Source organism: Rana temporaria, chromosome 4, assembly GCF_905171775.1.
Source record: "Rana temporaria chromosome 4, aRanTem1.1, whole genome shotgun sequence".
NCBI classification, from domain to species: domain Eukaryota; kingdom Metazoa; phylum Chordata; class Amphibia; order Anura; family Ranidae; genus Rana; species Rana temporaria.
In genome coordinates, this window is record NC_053492.1 from 89,922,354 (window position 1) to 89,932,277 (window position 9,924).

A 9,924-nucleotide genomic window follows, 5' to 3' on the forward strand; every position below is an offset into this window, starting at 1 on the left:
GTTGTAAAGCGCTGCGCAAACTGTTGGCGCCACATAAATCCTGTTAATAATAATAATAATAATAATAATAATATAAAATGTTTGTTTTTTCGCTTTAGTACTGTCTTAAAGTATAACTAAAAGCAAAACTTTTTTATTTGTTTTGTATAGAGTGGAGAGGGATTTGAACATGTGTTCATTATTGCTGTCTGTTAAAGTTATACTAAACCCAGGACAATGCATTCACTATATGTGGTCTCCCACAGTACACAGAACATGGAAATCATTTTAGTAAATATAAACAGCTAAATAACTTTTCTCATCAGTAGTATATACCCAAATAGCAAGTAATTGAGCTGCAAGTTTGAAAATGACTTGCTAAGCTATTGCTAGACTTGTCAGGCTTCACAAGTCTGTTGCACAATTGTAATAAATCTGAATTGCATGACTCCAGATCAACTTTCTTTGCCAACACAAAGTTCTGGTTCAGTTATGATGTGCAATAGTCATCCCACCACAGGGGTCACTGTGGCCGAATTGTCATCTTGTAGACTTGGGAAGCTCTTGCTGTAGACTCACCACTGCAACTTTGCTCTTGCTAGAGACTTGCCACGCAAATTTTCTACAAATTGGAAAAGTGTCAACTAGAAGTTGTGCTTCAAGTGCTCTGCAAGTGTACAACTTTCCAGTGGAAATGTGCAGCAAGTTAACAGACTTAAAAATTCAACACTGCCACACATTTATGGAAAGTTATCCTTGCTATCTGGGTAGCTGCTGCTGATGATTGTCCTGCCCAGCACTGGTTAAAACTTGTAGGAGGAGTTTTCATTCTGCTCCGACTGCCCTGTGAGGCTGCAGTGTCCCTAACTCTCTGTCTGGACAGCGCTGATTGGCCCTGTGCTGATCACATGCACCCTCCCCAAAAAGAAAAAAAAAATCTCTAGCAATACACACCAAACTGAGCATGTGTACCCCGTCCACTGGGTCTGTAAATATCAGGTTATTTTTTGGAGACAGTGGAAGAAGAGAAGGATCCGAGAAGACAGGATCAAACAGCCTTTATACACAATGCAAAGCTTTAACACCCTTAGGTTCCACATAACAAGCATGCTTTACTGTATATACAGACTGATTTTACTGTTGTGGGTTTAGTAACACTTTAACCACTTTTGAACATCTAATCCAACCTAATCGGAAAGGAGGCCTTGAGCCCGATTTCCTTTTCTCTCTCCTGCTATACTTTTCTATCCTGTCAGCCATATTCCCTAATCTCTTCCCTTCCGGTTACCTCTCACTTAATTTCCAACCTTTCCAACACTCCCTTCGCCACCATACACCATACCATGTCATATCTGGCTTTCTCCGTTAATGAAGACATTAAAGGGGTTGTACGGTTTCTTTTTTTTTTCTTTTTTTAAATAACAAACATGTCATACTTACCTCCACTGTGCAGTTAATTTTGCACAGAGTGGCCCCAATCCTCGTCTTCTGGGGTCCGTCAGTGGCTGTCTCGGCTCCTCCCCGCAAGAGCTAACCCTCCTCTGGGAAGCGCTCTCCCAAGGGGGTTACCTTGCAGGCGTGCTCCCGTGATACAACCACCGACTGTATCACTCGGTCCCGTCCACCGGCGCACCGCTTCATTGGATGTGATTGACAGCAGCTCGAGCCAATGGCTGCGCTGCTATCAATACATCCAATCTAGCCAATCAACGACCAGACTCAGTGGAGAAGAGGACGCCGGACACGAGCACAGCAGGTGAATGGCTCAGGTTAGTAAAACGCGGGGGATGGGCAGGGGGCCGTCATTGCCAGGTGTTTTTTCACCTTAATGCATAGGATGCATTAAAGGGGTTGTAAAGGTTTGTTTTTTATTTTCTAAATAGGTTCCTTTAAGCTAGTGCATTGTTTGTTCACTAAACTTTTCCTTTGATTTCCCTTTGAAATGTTTTTTTTTCTTTGTCTGAATTTCTCACTTCCTGTTTCTCCTCAGTAAGCTTGCCCCCATCATCCGAGCCGTTCTGGCTGGGGGTTAGTCAGCCAAGCTTACTGAGGAGGTGAGAAATTCAGACAAAGAAAAAAAACATTTAGAAGGGAAATCGAAGGAAAAGGTAAGTGAACCAACAATGCACTAGCTTAAAGGAACCTATTTAGAAAATAAAAAAAGAGTGTTTGGTCAGCGGGACTTTAAATGAGGCCACTCGTCATGCGGAGTAAGCATATAAGGTATACAGTATTCCTTAATTGGGTTCCAACAAAAAAGGGGGGAGTTAGTTGAGGACTTGCAATGAGAGGGGTATAACAAAGAGCAGTCTTAGCAAAGAGCATTTTATTATGCCTTGTGATATAATATAAAGCATACTGAATGACAAAAATTGCATCCACAAATTCGCATAAACATGCTGCAAATTACATATGCATAATAACACCATGGTACTTGGCATATCGTGGAGTAAGGTCAAGTCCTGCACAACATGAACCACTGGAGGGGCTTGATAGTATAATGAGAATCTAGGAGTAAAACAGTATAAAAAACATAAAATCATCTGTATGAACATCATGCATCTATGTATGCTCGACATGTTTCGTTGGGATATACCAACTCTTCAGGGGCGAAAGCAATGGTGATTGTAACGGACGTATGAACTATTCTGCCGGGACATCCTATAATACTCCTACAGTGAGGTCTACAAAGAACTGCATGGCTCGTTACAATTGGATTTACCACATTGTATTCTGAGCTCAAAGGGTTAATTATACAAGGGACTTTTTCACTGCTGAATGCTAATATTCCCTTTACATAGCTAATGGACTCTCCTTTGTGTAGTAACAGCCTCCTGCCAGGTGTATGCTAACGTGATGATATGTGAGTGTATATTTTTCTAAAGGTTAATTGAATTCTATTGAGAAAGGTCATGTTAAGTAGATCTCGGTGCCGGAACGTCTAGAGACTGATTGATTCAAGGAGATCATTGTGTTTGAGTTCTGGTAATGAAGAAATGTTTATAATTAGCTCAAAGAAGGTGATTGAAGCTTCCCCACGGTGTGATGTGTGGGTGGGGACAGTTTGATTGTTCATGTGCCTTGAATACTGTATAAAATCTCAGAGTGAACCATTAAAAAGTCAGTCCTGCTTGACTCTGCAAACGTAGCCCGTCTCGTTTCTTGAAAGGGCGTTCGATGGGATATACCGGCGGTACCTGCATATCGCAGCTTGCCAGGGAAAAGGACTTCTCCAACGGCTGATACCCTCTCACTAGCCCGTGTAGCCGTTACAGTGATCTATAAAGAGACATAACCATATGGTATAATTTTGTAGTAGAATAATATAAATATACAGAACAAGATGAATAACCCTATAAATACTCACATCAACTGTATAGATGTGAGCACAGGACCAGAGCTGTTGAAATTGTCTGGCATGGGAGCTGAGGTAGGGACACGTGGACAAACAGGGAGCACTGTGTGAATGTGGAAGACAGTGGGCCGACACTTCTGTGGATTGAGATCAGTGGTATATAATGAATGTATAATATATATAATATTATTAAGAAGTGTGAAAAAGCCCTTATTGCTTTAAAACATAATAATAATAATAAAAACACTAATACTAAAAAAAAACAAAAAAAAAACACAGGGTCAAATGGTCAAAACTTATGACCGTTCTTAGAAATCAGGGACATTTGCCAATGATGGAAAGCTTGCTGATAAATATCTCTTGTGACCAGAGAAAGAAATAAAAAATAAGCCTGGCCCTGTACACCTGGACTAGCATCATGTCATTATGTCATTGAACAATACAATGATTCAGCTTCATGCAATTTTTTGTCTTCTTTCAGTTTCTTGTTGACCTCTGACCTAAACTCTAATATTCCCATGACTTTAAAAAAGAAACTGCATTCAGCAACATGTGACAACACACACGTGCCTCTCTGGTTTTAAATACTTAATGTTGAGGAATGTGACATTATTTGCTCTAAACACAGTTTGACCTTCTACGCCAATTATTGAACAGTAATGTGTGTAACAGCTTTGGTATGTACAGGGATGGATGTGTTATAGCGAATAAGCTCATATATATATATGTATGTGATAAATAAAGATTTATAATGCAAATATTTCAGCTGGGATTTCTTTTAATGTTAGCTAGTAAATAAAGTTAACTACAAACAAGCCCTGTAGTACAGAGGCTAGATCCACAGTGACAGGTCCCCTTTGATGAGTACATATGGACTTGGGGTCAGGGTATTCCAAGAAGCTGTTTTTGGACTTTATTCCATACATGACAGCCACCTGAATGTTGTCCAGTTAATTTGCTTTTCCAATAAACATGTTGGCGTGTGAAGTTCTTCCATTTTAGAATATGAGGTAACAAAGATGATCCCACAAGTAGTTAAACAAGACTGCTGAATTCACTTTATGAAGCTCTAATGGGACCAGAGGCCCTGCTCACAGCTCCAGGCTTTGCAGGACTAATTAAATTGGGCCTTAAAAGTGTAATTGCACATTTGTTGAGATAAAAACTTTGCACTCGGTCAGTTACATACGCTACGAAGTACAGTATATGTAGAGAAAAAAAAGTTTTATTAGTCTTTGTAAGATTAGGGAAGTTTCACTTCTTGTCCTAGAGACTCAACAGAAAATTGGAGGAAAGTAAGGGAAATTCCTGTCTCAGACATACAGTGGGGATCAGAAGTTTGGGCACCCCAGGTAAAAATTTGTATTAATGTGCATAACGAAGCCAAGGAAAGATGGAAAAATCTCCAAAAGGCATCAAATTACAGATTAGACATTCTTATAATCTGTCAAAAAAGTTAGATTTTATTTCTATCATTTACACTTTCAAAATTACAGAAAACAAAAAAATGGCATCTGCAAAAGTTTGGGCACCCTGCAGAATTTCTAGCATGCACTGCCCCCTTTGCAAAGCTGAGAGCTGCCAGTGTCATGGATTGTTCTCAATCATCGTCTGGGAAGACCAGGTGATGTCAATCTCAAAGGTTTTAAATGCTCAGATTCATCTGACCTTGCCCCAACAATCAGCACCATGGGTTCTTCTAAGCAGTTGTCTAGAAAACTGAAAGTGAAAATAGTTGACGCTCACAAAGCTGGAGAAGGCTATAAGAAGATAGCAAAGCGTTTTCAGATGTCAATATCCTCTGTTCGGAATGTAATTAAGAAATGGCAGTCATGAGGAACAGTGGACGTTAAAGCAAGATCTGGAAGACCAAGAAAAATATCAGACAGAACAGCTCGCAGGATTGTGAGAAAAGCAATTCAAAACCCACGTTTGACTGCACAATCCCTCCAGAAAGATCTGGCAGACACTGGAGTTGTGGTACACTATTCCACTATAAAGAGATACTAGTACCAATATGGACTTCATGGAAGAGTCATCAGAAGAAAACCTCTTCTACGTCCTTACCATAAAAATCAGCGTTTGAACTTTGCAAATGAACATATAGACAAGCCTGATGCATTTTGGAAACAAGTTCTGTGGACCGATGAGGTTAAAATAGAACTTTTTGGCCGGAATGAGCAAAGGTACGTTTGGAGAAGAAAGGGCACAGAATTTAATGAAAAGAGCCTCTGTCCAACTGTTAAGAATGGGGGTGGATCAATCATGCTTTGGGGTTATATTGCAGCCAGTGGCACAGGGAACATTTCACGAGTAGAAGGAAAAATGGATTCAATAACATTTCAGCACATTTTGGATGGTAACTTGATGCCATCTGTGAAAAAGCTGAAGTTAAAGTGAGGATGGCTTCTATAAATGGATAATGATCCTAAACACACCTCAAAATCCACAGGGGATTACATCAAGAGGCGTAAACTGAAGGTTTTGCCATGGCCTTCACAATCTCCTGACCTCAATATAATTGAAAATCAGACAGCCCAGAAATCTCAAAGAACTGGAAGACTTTTGTAAGGAAGAATGGGCAAAGATACCTCAAACAAGAATTAAAAGACTCTTGGCTGGCTACAAAAAGCGTTTACCAGCTGTGATACTTGCCAAAGGGGGCAGTACAAGATATTAACTCTGCAGGGTGCCCAAACCTTTGCAGACGCCATTTTTTTGTTTTCTGTCATTTACACTACGTTGGCGCAACGTATGGCGCGACTCCTTTGAGAATACTGTTCTGGGCTCCCTGTTTTACATCAGCGTAGCGCATATGAGATGCATTACGCCGGCCAAAAGATGCGCCCAGGTACGTGAATCTAGCCCATAGTGCGCAAAATGTTTGAATCCAGGGTGTCAGAGGTGGCAGAGGGCTCACAGGGTCAGGGCAACCAGAGGGGTATTGATTTATATATATATTTTTTACAACAAGCTGCACTTGAAATCATATTATATGTAGTCCTCTTTTTTCAAATAATTTACTGTTATATTCTTGGTTTTATAATGCTCCCTTTATTACAGCATGTTATAAATCATGCTGTCTTGTTTTGGTAAATGGTAAATGCACTTTTACATAAAGAAAATTTGCCCATGGGAATAGAAGATTATACAGAAGTTTGTGTTTATGGGAAGCAGGTAAGTATACATCTGGGGCAGTGGAGGGTTACTTTAGGTCATGGTGGTGTAGGCAGGAAGGATAAATAAGCTTCCTCTTTTCTTTAAAAGCTATTTAAGGGAGTGTATATGTCAAATGCAGCTTTTTCGGTTCAATTGCAGTGCGTGCTGCTCAAATTCACGTGTTTTCAAAAAAAAAGCAGGTCAACCAATCTCTAAATTGTCTTCTACACTATTCCATTGAAGGCAATCAGAATCTGATCACCTGCAACCGACTAGCGTTTCAAATGCATGTCAAACACAGGAAAACAACACCCATATTATACATGGGCCAAAATCTGATAGCAGGACCCACAATGCAACAATTCAGTAACTGTTATTTGCACGTGTCCAATAAAATACTAGAAGATAGGGATCAGGGAAGTGTAACCTAGTGTTCTATGCATAAGCAGTTAGCATTAGCATACCTGAAAGGACCTGGAATGGACAGCAGTTGGCACCAAGCCATTCAGGCCCCACCCTGCTTCTTCTTAGGACAGAGCAACCACATTTCTGTCTTTGGTCTGCCATCTTAGATGCGTTTCTCCCAGCCGTAGGCCCTCTTTGTATTTCCAGCCAATGGCCTAATGTTTGAAAAATAAAAGAATGTCCACAATATTTGCCTTTTCAACACTTTACTGCATTCAGCATCTTCTTCCAACATACAGTATATCACAGCTGACATATTGACCGCATATTGCAGTGTGGAACACTTGATAGAAAATCATAACATCTTGACAGTAGTCACCAAAGTATGGAGCACTAGTTTCCTTACTGCAGCCATAAGTGTCAAAAAATTACAGGAGACATTTTTGGACAATTCCTTTACTTAAAAAAAAAAAAAAAGTGGCCTGCGATGTCCATCCATCGATAATAAACAAAATTGAAAAACTCCACCTCCACCGGAGGCTTTCCCACTACTGCCGTCTTTTTGCTTTGACAGCTCTTATATAGCCAAGGGTGGATCCACCCGCTGATGTAATGAGTGACCCCGCCCCCTTATGACATCATGTGGCATCATGTGATGTCAGAGGGGGGCAGGGTCACCCTTGACTATATAACAGCTGTCAAAGCAAAACGACGGCAGTCGTGGGGACTCCTCCCATGGAGGCTGAGTTTTTCCAGTTTTTTTATCCCGAGACCGTCGGCACCGTGATTGAAGATGGATGGACATCGTGGGACACTTTTTTTAAAATAAAGGAATTGTCCAAAATTGTGCCCTGTAATTTTTTACCCATTCACATGGGGGGGGGGCAGGATATAGGGGCCTTTGGGGGACCCCAAAGCACCCTCCCCATGTTGAGGGCATGTGCCTGGTATGGTTCAGGAGGGGGACGCTCTTTCGTCCCCCCTTTTCCTGCGGTCTGCCAGGTTGCATGCTCAGATAAGGATCTGGTATGGATTTTGGGGTGGACCCCCACGCCCCTTAAAATCCATACCAGACCTAAAGGGTATGGTATTGATTTTGGTGGGCCATCACACCATTTTTGTTACATTTTGATGTGAAGTTCCCCTTAAAATCCATACTAGACCTGAAGGATAGCGGCCCTGTAAGTAGCAGCCTTATATAGTGTGGGGCGTGGACTTAGCCCCCTGAGCCATGATTGGCCAAAGGCACCCTACCTTTGGCCAATTATGGCTCTCTCAGCAGAGCACGCTGAGATTGGCCAAAGCATGCAGGTCAGGCGCATGCTTTGGCCAATCATAAGACGCCAATGTACTGCGATCTTGCTGCAAACGCCCCATAATGTTCTAAATTTGGTGAACGGGCGAACACCCAATGTTCGAGTCGAACATTGGGCTCATCCCTACTCTCCAATAGCATACTACTTGTTCTAAAAATGTCTCATTCTCAGCCCTGCCCAGCTGGGCACTCTCACTTACATATGATGTTCTCCCTGGGCCCCACTGACTTTGATTGACAGCCACAGTAGCCAATGGTGCCGCTTCTCTGTCTCAGCCAATCAGGAGGAGTTTCCTGGATGGCAAGGGGGACATCGCTGGAGAGAGAGGGGGCTCAGGTAAGTATAAGAGGGTGCATAAAATGCATTAAGATAATAAACCTTCTGCCTTTACAACTCCTTTATTTTCTATGGGATTAGGGTCTGGAGATTATCTAGGCCACTCTAGGACCTTAATGTGTCTCTTCTTGAGCCACTCCTTTGTTGCCTTGTTTGGGGTAATTTTCATGCTTGAATACCCTTCCAAGACCCCTTTTCAATGCCCTGGCTGAGGGAAGGAGGTCCTTACCCAAGATTTTACGGTACATGACCCTGTCCATTGTCCCCTTGATGCGGTGAAGCTGTCCTGTCCCCTTAGCAGAAAAGCACCCCAAAAAACATAATTTTTCCACCTTCATGTTTGACAGTGGGGATGGTGTTCTTGTGGTCATAGACAGCATTCCTCCTTCTCCAAAAATGGCGAGTTAAGTGGATGCCAAAGAGCTGTATTTTGGTCTCATCTGGCCACAACACTTTCACCCTCTGAATCATTCAGATGTTCATTAGCAAACTTCAGACAGGCCTATACATGTGTTTTCTTGAGCAGAGATACCTTCCGGGCACTGCAGGATTTCAGTCCTTCACAGCGTAGTCCAATTGTTTTCTTGGTGACTATGGTCCCAGTTGCCTTGAGATCATTGACAAGATTCTCCCATGTAGTTCTGGGCTGCTTCCTCACTATTTTCATGATCATTGAAACTCCACAAGGTGAGATCCTGCATGGAGCCCCAGACTGAGGGAGATTGACAGTTATTTTGTGTTTCTTCCATTTGTGAATATTCACAACAACTGTTTTCACCCTCTCACCAAGCTGCTTGACGATGGTTTTGTAGCATATTCCAACCTTGTGTAGGTCTACAATCTTGTTCCTGACATCCTTGGACAGCTCTTTGGTCTTGGCCATGGTGGAGAGATTGGAGACTTACCTGGCAGGGGAGACACCATGATCATGAAGGTGGTTCTCCCAGGGCGAGGCTCGGCTATTGCACACTCTAGGCCGTGCTGATCGTGGTTGTCTTCCCTGCCGCTTCTCGGCCTTTTGGCTGGGACTGGGTGTGGTATCTGTCCTTATCAGTTGTCAGCGGAGCGCTGAAGCACCTCCTACATGGGGAGGGTGGATGCAATCCAATGACGTCATTGCACCTGGAAGGATGGTTTCAGCAGGTACTACGCTGTGCTGCCCGACAGAATACTGGGGGCCGGCCCATGGTTGAGTCTGAGCCATCTGGAAGGGTGCTCCTGGTGAGGATGGGTGCTGCGCTTGGTCTTGGTCTTTTTGCCGAGTTCTAGTCTGGCCTTCTGGCTGGCTGGTGTAAGTGCTATCTCTGTCAGCGATCTGGTTGGAGGAGCTGGTAATACCCTGTGGTAAGACGGGGTAGAGCCATGCAAATCCGC

At 42.6% G+C, this 9,924-nt stretch overlaps 1 non-coding gene across 1 annotated transcript; it reads left to right on the top strand.

The window, feature by feature from the left end:
* The first annotated feature begins 9,447 nt into the window (after positions 1-9,447).
* LOC120938486 lies at positions 9,448-9,606 on the top strand. The gene has a single exon (XR_005749082.1). It is a non-coding gene; the product is annotated as a U1 spliceosomal RNA (small nuclear RNA).
* The last annotated feature ends 318 nt before the right edge of the window (positions 9,607-9,924 follow it).